Source organism: Accipiter gentilis, chromosome Z (genome assembly GCF_929443795.1).
Source record: "Accipiter gentilis chromosome Z, bAccGen1.1, whole genome shotgun sequence".
Lineage (NCBI taxonomy): Eukaryota > Metazoa > Chordata > Aves > Accipitriformes > Accipitridae > Astur > Astur gentilis.
Window position 1 is genome coordinate 47,846,435 of NC_064919.1, and position 15,432 is coordinate 47,861,866.

Sequence of the window (15,432 nt, forward strand, 5' to 3'; positions counted from 1 at the left end):
CACTGCGGGCTGCAGGCGTACGTGCGGCGCCGTCAAGGGGTGGGTCCCACCGTTTCCTCGACATCGCCGCTTTAAGGCTCCGGTGCAGGCAGGGGAAAGCAGGCAGCCGGGTTCATCTCAGGACACAGCCCCAGTTCTCAGAAATCCCCGCGCTGCGGGAACATCGAGCTCCCGTTACCGCAGTTGAACAAACTGCCCTAGATCGGGGGTGCCGGGACCGCCTCCCCCCCCCCCCCCGGCCCCGCCCGCGACAGGCTCACGTGACCCGCGTGGAAACACCCCCCCCCCCCCCCCCCCCCACGCACCCCGTCGCCCCCCCCCCCGCCCCCGGCCTCCGCACCCGCTGCCGCGGTGACAACGCGCACCCGGGGGCTTTGCGGCTGTTTTCTTCTCCGTGCATTTTATTTTATCGGGTGTTTGTTTGTTTGTTTGGGGGGGGTGGTTTGGTGTGGGGTTTTTTTTTTTTTTTTTCATTATGAGTTTTCTTTTTTTGTTTTTTTTTTGTTTTTTTTTTTTTTTTGCCACCGCGGGGAGGCCCCTGCAAGCCCGCGGCGTCATCCTTCTGAACGCTCGCCGCGGCCACTGCCACCAATGTGTGTATATATATATGAAAATCATATTATTTTTTACATAGATACAATTTAGATGTATGTATGTAAAAAAAAATAGTATATATGTAATAATATATAACATGTAACACATGACACATAATATATAATATTTATCTAAATATATACACATCTTTCTGTATTTTTATGTATTATATACATTAAATACGTACCTTTTGTAGATACATTATTCCATATATAAACGTATGTCTATTACGTACATATATATAATAAACACAATACATATGTATTTAAGTAAAAATAGACAAGATATATGTTTAATTATTATTTTGTTTGTTTTTTTTGCGGGGGGGGGGGGGGGGGGGAGCGGGAAGCCGGGGGCGCCGAGTGTGGCAAGCCTGCGGGAGCACAATTTAGGGGTGGGGGGTGCGTAAAGGTTTTTTTTGGGGGGGGGTGTGGGGTGTGGAAGGGGGGGGGGGGGGGCGGGGTATTACAACCACCGGGCCGGGCTGCTGCGGGTTATTAACAGAGGCGTGGCCGCCCCTATGCGTGCGCGGCGGAGAGTCCCCAGCCGCAGCATCATTCACCCCCCCCTCCACCCCCCCCCCCCGGCCCCAAATCCAGCCACAGCCCATCCTCCTCCTCCTCCTCCTCCTCCTCCTCCTCCCCGGGAAGGGGGCGGACCTCCCCGCCGCTGGCCCCGCCCCGCTTCACCTCGGATGCCCTCCGCCGCCGCGCGCGCCCGCCCGCCCGCCGCCTCCATCTTACGCCCGCTCGCCCGCCCCCGCCGTGCTGCAGCCAGGGCGGCCGCCTCCGCTAACATGTCCGCCTCCTCTCGGCCTGCCGGCACGCAGGCCCCGGGGTCGCCCGGCTTTCGGCGGGGGAAGGCGGCTGCAGCCGCCTTCCCCCGCCGAAAGCCGGGCGACCCCGGGGCCGGCGGTGCCCTGCCCACCCGCTGGTCCCGTCCCCGTCGTCCGGCCCCCCCCCCCCCCCTCCCCCGCTTTATCCCGCTTCCTAAAACCGGGAAGCTCCCGGCCTCCGTACCTCTATGGGTTTGTGGCTTCCTTTGCTGGGCGCGGTGGATCCGTTTTGGGAAAAGGCGGCATTTCTTTGCAGAGGCACCGGAATGGGTTCGGAGTTTCCGTTGCTTGAGCCGCCCGAACCCATCAACTGAAGGGCCTTCAAACTGAGATGATGTCACGTCGACCCCTCGACAGAACTGAGACGATGTCATGTCGACCCCTCGCCAGAACTGAGACGATGTCGTATTAACCCATGGCCAAAACCGAGTTAATCACATTAGCCCATCAAAAACACTTGGGGCCGTACCACATCAACCCACCACCAAAACTGAGACGATACCCAGAGGCAAGGCGTCACCTTGCTGCTGCAGTAACGCAACAGCTGTCCTCTACCACCGCGTCAGGACCCCTCGCGTTTCACCACAGCTCCTGGACCCAGTGCATGCACGGTTCCTGAAAGTGTTCGTTTTCTGCAAAGCTAATATAGCAGGTCACTCTCCTTCAAGATTTTCTGCATGGCAACAGTTCCTGACAAGAAGGTTTTAGGGAGGGCTAGAAACAGGAGAACAACTTGGGGAACGCTTGTGTTGTATATCCTGACGGTCAAAGTTATTTTTCATATGTTTTCCAATACAGTATTCGGTTTCCAGTGACGTGCAGAAATTTATCTCCTTTCCCTCCTCTTTACTGGTGTTTTTCATCAGAAACAAGAGGTGTTGGAGGGGTACGGAGTGCCTGTTGTCTGACTTCACATTAGACTTTCCTAGCGTTCTAGCTGAAATTGAAGATGTCTGTGTTTTTCTCCCCGGACGATTCCCCTCAGGAAACAAGGATCTTTTGCAATCTCCCACCACTGTGTTGCTACTCCTGCAAATCCTCTAGCGGTGGGAGTCCTGAAGCGTTACCACAGGCTGGCTTTGTAGCTTTCTCAACTAGAGTACTGGGAAGCCATGCTGGATGCTGTAACTCCAAGAGTACCGGCAACTAAATTTACAATAATGTTGTAATAGCCACTGCTGGTGGCGTTACGCAGTTCAGTTGTGAGAGTTTTCCTTGGGAAGTTCAATTCTTCATCAGCAAAAATTCTTTGCAGACAAAATAAGTATCTGGAAAGCAGCTTTGCAGTAAGAGGTTGGGGGCCCTGGTGGACACCAAGTCGAACACAAGCCACCAGTGTGCCCTTGGAGCAAAGGTGGAGCATGGGCAGTGCTGGAGCAAGGTTGCATGGCATAGCCTGAGTTACCCAGCGCTTCTCTCCCACTGAGTATGGAACCTCAAGTGCCCACCTCAGACCTCTGACCCCCACACCTCCATGAAGAGCACACAGATATTGTTGCATACATAGCACGAGACATCTCACCGTTCCCTCAGTAATGGGCAAAGCAGATTCCTGTCAACACAAAGGTTCAGGAGTGAGAAAGCGGTCACGGCACTTATATCGCTATCTGCACCAGAGATATCTTTTTCTTTTTTTTTACCGCCCCCCCCCCCTCCCCCCCTTAGAGCTCCCAAATAATTTCCACCTAATCTTCCCAAATACTGGTGGCTGTAACAGAGGAGAATCTCTGCTGACACAAATGTAACGTAGGCTCCATGTTCAATTGTGTATTTTTTGTGTGTGGCTTTACCATGGTGAATCATCATGCATGTTGGCATTGCAGACTTGCATAATTCAGTATGTAGAGAAAAAACTGTAAAGAGAATGGGAAAAAGATTAACCAAGATGTCAGTTAGTTGAATTTAATTCTATGTCCAAGGACTTGGACAACCAGATGATCTAAAAGGTGCTTGATTTCTGAAGCGAGAAACTGGGGAAGGATGTGATTCTCTTATGAATGTGTGTTCCTTCTTTTTAATGCAGCTATTTATATATCTGTGCAGCTATTTATACATATTTCACTTGTTTGAAACCTAGTGACAACAGTAATTAGTACTCATAGCATTTAGGTGAGTGCTACTTTTTTTGTATTACAAATATCAACGCTGAATCAGACAAATGACATGTCTTGCTGCAGGTTCAGAGCTCAGTGAGGTCAGAGTGTTGGACTTCAAGATTAGCAACGCATTATTAGGCATTTCAGGTAAATTTTGTCACTCAGATGAGTAGCCAGGCCAATGTCGGGTGGGTCTAGCTGACTCTAAACCAATTTGTCTACCTCTTCTTCAAGATACACAAAGAACAAATCTTAGAAAGGCTGTACCGGTGAAAACACCAAGCTCCTGGTGGCCTTAGACTATACAAATAATGGTGCTGACATTCGAAACCAAATAGTTTAACTTTGTGTAACAGCTGCAGAGGTTTAATTTTCAAGTGAAGCAACTTAACGAGACAGCTGCAAGAGAACTTTGCAGGATGAACCAGACAGTACTTCTAGCATTGCGGCTAGCTTTGTCTTCTAAACCAACTTTCTCTGTGAAAAGTTATTATTGTCTCACTAACACTGTTCAAGGAGCAACTATTGCTGCTGCAAATACAAAGCTAGAAAGAAATATCCTTTCTTATTTGAAGGAGTTGCGGAGAGACAGAACAAGTCTATTATTTAGGCTTTTTTGATTTTGTCTACTGCATGAAGGTCCCTTCACCCGACTTGGCAGAGCCTGGAAAACTCTGCTTTTTATGTTCCAGCTTTACTTTGGCTGAGAACCTCCCCTCACAAATGTATGTGAATCAGAAGTCCAGTTATATTTGGTATGTTCCTGGACAAGTCACGCCAGCCAGAAGCAGTAACACAAATTGAAAGTATCAAATGTTTCCTAACGACCTGTAATGCAAACATACATTTTGCCTGTCTAGTTTGGATTCCAGCATCCTTAAGCTCAAAGACATTTAAGTACGCTACCACTGTTTGTAAGAACAGAATTATAATAAAATTAGCACTTGGCTGCTGCCAGCATTGCACATGAACTTCTTTATAAACATTAATCTAAATGACCTAGCTTGCTAATTAAGTAGTCATTTGCATACAGCAAGTGGTATGGTGGTTTAGCTCCACCCAGTAGTTACACGTACAAGGAGCTTATTGCCCATGAGGCTGAATCTGCCAAGAGCTTTGTTCAGACCCACAACTTGTCCTGCTTAGAATTCAATATAAGATCAAATAATGAAGGTCAACTTCTTTACCCATAGAAATAACATTAATAGACTATGCTGTTCCTCTTAGTAACCATCATGCTGTATTTTGTGTGAGACTGTGAACAGAAATTCAATTTACCTGTTGATGTTTACACCAGCAGCTGTTTTGAGAATTTCAGCATTCATTTCATCAAGCAAGTAAATATTTACTACTTTATTTCTCCTAAAGCAGGATTGGCTATTACACGATAACAAAAGAAGTCTTGGTATTTCTGCAGAAATGAGTACATCTTGATTTTTCCTCCCAGGAGTCACCCAACTGTGAAAGGCAGGAAAAGTGATTAAATGTGCATTTATGTAGATTTACATGTACATACAACTTTGGGAAGCCTGCTCTCTGTGCATGTGAAGAATCACAGCTGTTGATTTCACTGCCTATGTTGTTCTACTGCAGCCACTATTTCCAAAGTGAGGAAAAAAACCCCAGAAGGAGCAGGAACTCATAATTCCCATCTTTTTTACTGTACCTGTAAAAAAGACCAACACAGAGACTTTTCTTCCTTTTTTACGTATAAGCCTTTGCTGACTTTCAATCTGCTGTACCAGTGAAGATCCACAGAGAACAATATGCTCAGCAGGTGCCAATAAGGACACAATATGAGAGCTAATTTTATCTGTTTCTCAGGTTGCTGAAGGTACTTGTTGGAATTTCCCTAATTATCTTCTTCCCCTCTCATCTTATAAAATAAAGGCACTTCATGGAATAGGTATTGAGATTAGCGAGAATACAGAAAGAGTTCATTCTTTCCAGCAGATGTAAATTGCATTTTATCTTCACTAGTTGTTACAGACCCTGAGAGTGTGCACAGTTGCCATTTAGAAGCTTGTGTATAAAAAAGATTGTGTAGTGTCTTTACTTCATATTACTTACTCTGTTGAGATACAAACCTTGGGCTTTTTGGGATTGCAATCCACTGTTCTCATAAAGACAATTTTAAAAAAACCCAAATTTCAGTTATCATTATAACCTTTGTTCTCAGTTAGATAGTTTCAAAGTGTTTGCCACATTTATTATTTCATACTATTTCATTGTGGAGTAATCTTTCTTCCAAGAATGTAAAAGGTGTGGAAACACTCTAACAAAGTATCATACCAGTTCAAGCCAATATTTCTCTTTGCATGAGTGGTGAATACTGGAACAATTGCAAACACTACCTGCCTTATCTGGATTACGGTAGTGGAGATCTAAATTACACATACAGTGCCCTCCAGCTTCTTTCGGCATGCAGGAATGCACAGCCTCGGAGCAGTGGTTAATGTCCTCGCTTTGCGAACATCTCACTCAAGAATTCTCTTAAAAGTTGGCATATACATCCCTGAGCAGCTATTCTGTAGTCACAGTGTCTGTTGATAACTTGATATCTTTCCATGGATTTGAGCTGTTTGTCCTACTAAGTTCTGTGTGTGGCTGGTGTTTTCACTGCTGACCAGAATGATTTGTAGTTTTGTAAAAACACAGGACAAGACTTAAGATGCTGAGTATCTCATGTTATCAGCCTTTTTTCAGTATTGCATAACGGACATGCAGTACAATTTATTTTTAGGTGATACAAACAAAAACCATCACTCTCGAGTTTGTTGTTGTTGTTTTTCACAGTGTATAGTGAAAAAAATCTCCTATGACAAATGTAAAACAGGGCCTACTTTCCAAATTAATCCCCTGAGGTATTCAGTTAGTCACTACGGCATTCTGATTGGAATCAATAAGAAGATGAAGTCTTATACTTTTTGGAAGAGGTTAGATAGGCACATAACAACCATAAATTAATGTACTTTTGAAACAACATTTTGCTTCAGTGACTGATGCTAACTGACCTATCAAAATAAACAATTAATGGAACCTTAAAAACTAGTACAGCTATTTCGTATCAGTTCTCTTTTTTCTTTCTGAAAAGGTACAGTGTCTTGGAGTGTCAGCAGACAGTGAACTTCTTCAGTTTCTAACAAGTTACTTTTTTTTTCTGGTGATCTACAGATGGTCTTTGAAAGTGAAGTAGCCCTCCAGATGAACTCGGTTACATCCACGATACTGTTCCTGGTAAGTGGATGATTTATGGAATTATTAAAAGAGTCAGTCTTCTGCTGTTTCAAGCAGACATTTTTATTTTCTAACAAAACTCAGTAAAAGAAAGAACTATGAGAAAGCAGGAGGAATCTGCCTAGTGGCTAATAGGGTTTGAGTATGCACTGCCAACTTATTTTATATAGGTGGTACCAAAAAATTTGTCAGTATGTGTTGTATCCCTGACCCAAAGCTATTTGTAATTTGCATTTGGAAAACAAAGATCTTTACAGTCCAGCATCCCCTGGGTCTCTGACAGGCAACCCAGGTAAACAGATACTTAAGACTGTGTAACTTCATCTTGGAGTGCCAAGAGAGTTAGCAGATGATCATGATATTCATTCTGTATTGTGCCTGCCTGAGGAATCTCCAAATATTTGAAGAGCAAGGCATGGGAATTATCATTTCATCCTTTGCTGAAAGGAACTACTTCCTCACAGGAATGAAGAAAAGTCAATTCTCAAGCAGCACAAAAATGTAGGGCAAGAACTGAGGAATGCTTTTTATGAAGCTGCAGAAGTATCCAGAGTGTAATTATTTATGTTGGAATTTGAACAGGAGATTTCAACTTCCATTCTTTCTTTCTGAAAAGTACAATGGCAACTTTTTAGCTACCTCATACGGACATGAGTTTCTCTGCAATGACAGCTGAACAGCATTTCCTAACTCCATAATTTCTAATTCCCACTGGTTTCATTCTGACCAATGTGGAACAACGCTACCTTTTGACATTTATTTTTCTGAAGCATCTCCTTATTCTCTGGCACTCTTTTGTCTGACTGCTGGTCAGACCCATCATGACTCATCTGATAAGATCTGGTCAAACAGGTATTGCAAGAGAATGCTTTTTATTAACATGTACCTGTTTTTAAAGTTGAAGTTGTTTTAACACTCCTCTCTTCTGACATCTGCATAGGGCTGCTTCTGCAGCACTGCTGGTCTGCCTTTGGTAGGGGAGAGGTCTACTTTTCTAACTCCCAAATTTCTGATGCTCCCCCCCCAACCCCACCATGTTTTCCATGCCTACAGCCTGGTGTGTGTACATCCATCCTGCTTCATTCTACCACTCCTTTTTTAAGATAGCAGCCTAATAATGAAGCTTTTGATGAGACTGTGAAACCCGTCCCAAGGACAGTCTTCATGGCTGCTGAAGAAGACTGGGGTGTTTGATGTGCACGAAGCTTTGGGCCGACAGCAAGTTCTATAAACTGCCATTTGTTACTGTGAAAAAAGTGTTACCACTGTTCGAAAGCGTTGCTCTTCTCTAGCTAAGGATTTATATTTGAAAAAGAAAATAAATACTAATTAGTACTTTATCTTTGTTTCATCCACACTTTATGTGTGGACGTTGGCTGATGAACAGAAACCCTGTTCTCTATTGCTGCTTACTCAACAGGGCTGGAAATGATAAACAATAGGATTTATTATATTATAAATAAGTGAGATAAAGTGGTTGTGACATGAGACCTAAGCCACCAAATATTTTGGCTATTTGTATATGGTTACTATGCTTGTAAAATACATAAACTTTTCACATAACTGTAGGTCTGTAGAGTTTGTTTTTAATATGTGGCAGAGAGCCTAAAAATCTCACATACTCTTAACCCCTTTTGCTTTCAGTTGTGCAGGAAGTGCTGTGTTTGGGATATATGTTGCAGAAAGCTAAGAGAAAAAAAATAATAAAGCTTAATTACAAGCTACTCCTCTCACTACCATCTCCCAACCAAAATGACCGAAGTTTTATTGGTAACAGCCTGGGTATCTGCAGGCAGTGTAGCTGGCAAGCTTCCTGTATGTCCAAACAGACCGAATATAGCGTGCCTCGTCAGAAGATTTAGAGCTGATTCCTATATTCAAATAATTCTATTTCACTTCTCAATTCAGTGATTTAACTTTTTTGTCTTCTATATGACCAGAATAAATTATTCCTTCGGTAAATTTTAAATTTGATGGATTTTGGACTTGTGCCTGACTTATGTCCATATGCACAGTGCAGCTATGGCATCTTATGGAGGAAAACCTTTTGACATGATGGCTGGGAAATATTGCAAGGTTATGGAATCTAGCCAGTTAGACAAATCCCAAGCAATTGGGCTTGTGTGAAAACTACAAAAGGAATTTGATTTGTGTGAATATTCCAGATGACTCTCTTCACAATACCTACTAAAAAAAAAGTAAAAAAAAAAAAAAAAAAAAAAAGATTATACATACTATTTCTCTGCATGCTTTATAATATACAGGAAGAAGACTGGTAATTGCCATTTTCTTTCTGTCGGGTCAGACACAGCCCCAGTCTGTAGCAGGAAAGGTGAGGGAGTGGGAATGCCATGCATTTATATGGTTGGGACTGTATGTGATGAGGTGGTGCTAACAGGAGGGTTAAAAACAGCTTAGTATTTCTGACCTGCATATCATATTTCTGCATGTGTACACAGACATACACATACAAGCACACACGTGTGTGTGTATCTGCGCATGCCTCCATACTCCACTATTCATAAAGCTTTGACTGCAAACTGTTCTGGCACAGTCACTGCAAAACAGCAAGGGGAGTTTGTAGCTGCTGTGGCAGCATTCATGTGCTTACTTTTACTCCTGTGGCAGGCACATGCTTAAGAATGAATCTCCCTAAACAGAAGAAATCAAAGCTAACTCCTACCATGTTTTTAGCATGTGGCTGAACAAATTCCTACAGCTTTTCAGGATCAAGGGAATTGCTGAGCAAGAGTAGTGTCTAGGCCAGGGTATCTCCCTGTGCACAAAAATAAACAAACACAGAGAAGGCGGCAAAGTGAAATATGTCTCTGAGCATGCGTACATGTTCTTTTGGTGTAATTGGTCTTTTTGTAATTTCTTACTAGGGTATAAGAAGTGCAAGTTGCAGTGAATATAATTTTATGTTGGTGGCTAAACTGTGGTCTATCATTCTCTCTTAATCTGAGCTGACACTAAGATGGACACTTTATTTCTCTGTGCCCTCATATTTAGAGCTTTTACTCTATGGTGCTGGGAGAGAGAAGCCTGTTGACCCCTGTTCTGATTTAATACAAAAATGTGGATCACTTGGGGCTGTTCAGCCCTTCACAGAGAAATCAAGACAGACTTTCTTCTACCACTCAGTGCCACCAAGAGCTGTGGATTTGCTGAGAGGTAGCAGGTTCACCCTGTAATAAGTCATTGCCCCTGACAATATCAGAGTGGATTAGTATTTGGATATGCTTACTGACCCCACTGCAGGAAGCTTGTCAGATATGTCCTTCCTGTCTGCAGTATGAACATTAAAGTAAAAAAAGATCATAATAACTTACAATCAATTGCTCAAGACTTATTCTTCAGCATTCGTATTCCAAGAGGAAGAGACATAGTTGTTCTGAGAAAGCATTAATTCATAATAGGGGAAAAAAAAAGTGGGTGAGAAGGCAGATTTACTGATAGAGAAGGCTAAAGGATCTCAGCAAACTGCTTATTAATACCTTATTAGCTCAGCATGGATATCGTGAGAGAAAGAATCAGCCAAGCTGTGGTTTTAAGGGGACTTTAAACCTAACTCGACCCCCTTATTAGCACCGAGTAGTACAGCGCACGTTCTCGTGCTACCAGACAGTACCTGTGCATCTGTATAGTCCTCCCCACCATTTAGATTGTGACTGATTTCCATCTTTAAAGGCTGTACCATTGCACAGCCTCCCCCTTCACCATTATGGCTGCACCTAGTCCCACCGGGAAACGCAGATCAATAAAGGATATTCTTGCTTTGGAGTACCTGCTATAACCAAATATATCTATGCTGGGGAGAACACCAGCTATATCTTTCCTTTGTTCTGCTGTTGGCACCAGGGGGTGTTCTGTAGCACTGTGACATGATAGATGTATGTGCTTCTTTTACTTTGTCTCTATAGTAACAGACTGCCAAAAGAAGAGATCTCGTGTCTGCGAGCTCAGTCATGTCATAGGGAAAATGGAGGATTATACCCCACCATCAGGAAAGGAAACTCTTCAAGAACAAACTGTTTAAACAAAGCGTTATGGATGGAAGACTGGAAATGACACAGATAAGTTAACTCGCTTGAGAAGAAGGTATTCTTCCTGTTCGCTTTTGCTGGATGAAAGGCAAGTTGAAATGTTTGGCCTCTTAGAGGAAAGGAATGGGCATTCTCCAATCTCAACATTTGCTTTTATTGCTAATGCTTTGACACAAGGCCTAATGTTGCTTTGTGGGCAACCACCACATTTTTCTCCTTTCTTGCCCCTTTTCTCCAGCTCCAGTCCATTCAACACATGGTAGTGCAAGCATACTTCTGAACAATTCAGTTTGCTCTTGAGTTTCTCCACCAATCTGCTGTTCCACAACAAGTTCAAACACCCTTGCTCACTTTCATCATTCTCTGTGATTCAGCCTCTTACATTCCCTTTCATTTACTATGCTGTGCTATCATCGCCTTTCCCCTTTGTAATAGCATTGTTTAGCTACACATATATATTAGCACCTTGCAGTTTCTAGCCTGGCAAATTCTTTCAGCTGCATTTCAGGGTGAGTGCTAATTACGCAACAGCTTTGCCCATGTCTTCAAAGCTCAGCATTAGGGTTTAAGGAAACAACCGTACAGCATGCAGCGTATCATATGTTTTGGGAACCATTGGAATTAAAAGCCAGAATTAGAAGATGAAACTGATGAAACGCAGAGACTCACAAAATCCTCCCTGAGAGGTATAGGCTGCTTCCTGTTAAGTATTAAAGAGTGATACTTCTGGTTGAAAAAAGAATGTGGATGAAGAGTCTTTGTTGATCTTCCATAGGCCATAAATTTGTTTTCTGTTTGCAGCACTGCAAAAGCTATTCTAGTTACTATGCATGTTCAAAGAAAATACGTGTCTGTGTGTGTGTGTTGTGTGCGCACACATATGTGATGTAGAAGGTTTGCTATAGTATGGTACGTATTGATCTCTAATTTTATCTTATGTGAAAGCAACAACTGAAAGCATTTTAAGAGTAGGTGCTTGTCTTTCCTGTTCACTGTATTTTTTTTGCCAATACATAAATTTTTAGAAAACCCTCTTTGCATTTCACTGCTGCCTGTAGAATTGGGGCAGCATATTAACTACGAAAAATAAAAGATACAGAAAAAAGCCTTGTGAAATCATTCCTTTGAAGCTGAAATAAAAACATAGTTACACCCAGAGATTAATTACGAATAATTGGATACTAATGCATTGGCAATATGCATAGAGACTTTAATCCATTCAGTTAAGGAGGGAAGCACGGATGAGTTGAGGAGGAATATTTTTCCATCTTAAAATGATCAAAGTCTTTTTGTATATTTGCAGAAATTGGTGGAGACAGATGACAGTCAGTGAGGGGGAAAAAGGGTGACAGTTTAAAGTAAATGATGATGTCAGATGAAACATGGAACAAACATACAAAAAAAATGGAAGGAACGTGTACTGGAGGTTATACAAAAATTCTGCACAGTTCTGTAGAAAATAGTAAACTCTCAGTTTCCTTGCAATCTCCTATCTGACTCTGTGGGAATCCAGTTGTTTTCAGCTTCCAGCACTGCATTTATAAAACCAGCACAATGTAAAAATAATGCACATACAATAAAAAGGTAACAATGGCCAAGGCCTGTTCACTCAACGAGAAAGCCAACATTTGAGCTATGCAGTTGGACTTTGTGTATTTTCTTTTGGCTGTAAATTTCATGATTCATTTCAAAGTTTCTCTCCACCCTTTCTGAAGCTCATGCACCAACGAGCCAGAAGTTCAGTCCTGGAGGAGAGGAATGAAGAAATAACGTGTTTGGGCCAGAGATGTATTTTTGTTAGAGAAGGAAATACTAGGAATGAGTAATGTTTGCTTTTTTTTTAACCTGCCAATGACTCTGGTAAGTCTAAGGTAAAGCTGGAGATAACTTTGTCTGCCAGCATGCTCCATTTGCTAACCAACAAGGAAGCTGCTTTCATGCAGGCACTGTAAGATTGAAAAGACAGTAAGTACCACAAACTTTTCAACAAACACCGTGGAACGTGTCCCTGTGCCCTGCAGCTGCCAGCCTGCAGCGTGGTACCACGCATTGCCTGAGCCTGCTTCTGTACAGGGATCCCTATGACACAGTGGCCTGGGCTGCGTCTCTCTGCGGACTCCTGATTCCTGCCTGCCTTCCCCTATCAGGTACCTTTAGCCTCCAATTATTATCTCCATTATTAAAGACAAGCAGCATTTCTGCTTCATGGCCTTTCCTCCCTCTCAGCCTTCACTCTGGTGACCTTTGCTTTCATTTCGTTGACATTCCCTTATACTAGGAACCAACTGTCAGAAGAGAATAGTCGGGGTTTGTTAGTGTTGAGTTCTTTTTTTATTTGTAAGGACTCATACTTTTTTCGTACCCAGGTTTCATTACAGGTTATCATGCAAGAATAAGCCCCAGTGCTCTTATATACGTGGAAGGCTTGTGGCTTTTGCAGTTCGCCTGCATTTCTTCAGAAGCAGGAAAAAAAGCCGGATTAGATGATGAGAGTATAGTACAAGTCTCACTTTTCTATATTTAAAGCATAACAAGATCCAGTGACTGCTGAAGTAATGAATCACTGTAATTTACATATACAGGTCAGCAGAGGACATCCACACATAGCTGAAAACATCCCTTCAATCAATACCCTCCTTTACTACTCCCATGGCAGCCGCCTCTTGGCAAATCCAGCCCAAAACGTATACTTTTCCCACTATTGATCCTTTTAAATAGCTAACGGGTTGCAAGATCAGCAGGCCACGCTTTGCGTCGCGGGGAGGAGGCCTGACAACACACAGGGGCCCTTGCCCCATGAAAGATATAGCAGGGCTTGGTCGGCTCCAGCGAAACCCGCAGCTCTGGGCAGGGGGGGTCGGGGTCGGGGGCGAAGTCAGTGATGGATCCAGGCTGCGGTCCCCGAGTTCAGCTGCTGGTGACACCCAAACCCACTTTCTCCAGTCCTTGGCCTGGAGGGAACGGGGAAGCGGGAAGGGCAGGATCCTGTCCTTGGAAATAACTTTTGCTATAATTAAACTCGGCTGGGGGGGGGGGGGGGGGGGGGGGAGGGGTATGTGTGTGGAGAAGGCCAGGACACCCCCCCACCCCGCGGGTTAAAGTGAGGGGGGGGGAAGGTCTCGGGGTTCACACGGTAGGTGGGGAAGAGGGAGGCTCGGCGGAGCTGGCGCACGCCCGTGTGCGGGACGCGGGACGCGGGAGCGGCCCCACGCCGGGCGCGCTGCGGGAAGCTCGGACGCTGCCGCCCTCCCCGCTCCCCGCTGCCGCGGCTACGATCACGTTGTTGAGGGTGTTTTACAGCCTCCCCGGCTGCCGTGCCGAGTACAGCATGTTCCCAGCCCGCCCCTGAACTGGGACTGAACTTCCCCAGCCCGGCTTGCTCCGGGGAGGGCGCAGATACAGCCCGGGGGGCGGGGAGAGGGACGGAGCGTAAGAAAAGCGGGAGGGGTGGAGGAAAGAAGTTCCCAAAGGGTTCGCTGCGTTGTGAGTGCTTAGGATGGGGTTGTGGGTTGGTTTGGGGGGGGGTAAAAAAAAAGAGGGGGGGGGGGGCAAACAAAAAACTGCAAGGCGCTCAGCATCCCTAAACAAACATACTTCGAGAAAAGATGGAGAAAAAAGACACGGAAAACCTGCTTTACAGAAATAGATTTATGGCACTGTTGTTTCTTTGCCTGCCATTGTTAAACAAGTACTGTTCCTTTACTCTCCCCCCCGCCCTGAACGTTACACTTCAGTTCCTTTCCCAAAGGAAACTAAAAGTGCCGCTGACCCCACCTGAGAAAGAAAAGGCCAAAGGTTTGACGAACACCTCACCTTACCAGCCTTTTTTTTTTTTTTTTTTTAAGAGTATGTCTTCAAAGCTGGTGGCTCTCAGAAGTTTTGTGCCACTGTGCTGCAGTTCTCAGGCAAGACAGTGTGGGGCTGTCAGGACCAAAACACCCCGTGAAAGGTGTTGAGGAACAGATCAAGCAGTTTCAGCCTGCAGCAGGTAAACACGTCAGCAGGCTTGGGAACACAGGTGCCTTGGCATCACTGGCACATTCCTTGGCACCGCATTACTACGGGTTCTCTCTGTAAAAGCTTCGTTAAAAGAAGCGTCTGGATTAGCAGCACACTTACGCGTTTTTCTTGTTCAGTGCAATCAGTTCTGTGCCAATCTTGGATCAAAATGGATCAGGAATCTCTGCAGATTTTGGTAGCTCTTTTGGATAATTTCCTATATTTCATGCAAACCTCACACGTTCACAGCTTTTGAAAGACTTTCTGTCTCTCTCTAATTTTGTTTCATTATGGAGATCATAGGGTTAACCCACTCACTCAATGTCTTCGTATTCTTCACAGTAGCTAATCTCACCAGCCAGTCCAGTTTAATTGACTTCTAATTTATTTCTCAGTGCTGACTGGATGCCATCTGCATGTATTTTTTAGGTAGCAAACTAGGATTTATATCACTACGATGTGCTAGATCCTTGGTGTGTTCCAGTCCATTAAGCACCTCATCAAATCCTTCAAGAATATGTTTTGCAGCCTGTTCAATAGCTAAATGTTGCACCCTCTTGTAGTCTGTGGTTCAACTCCAGTGAGCAAGAACCTTTTCTCCCTTGTTTTACTACTGTATTGTCCC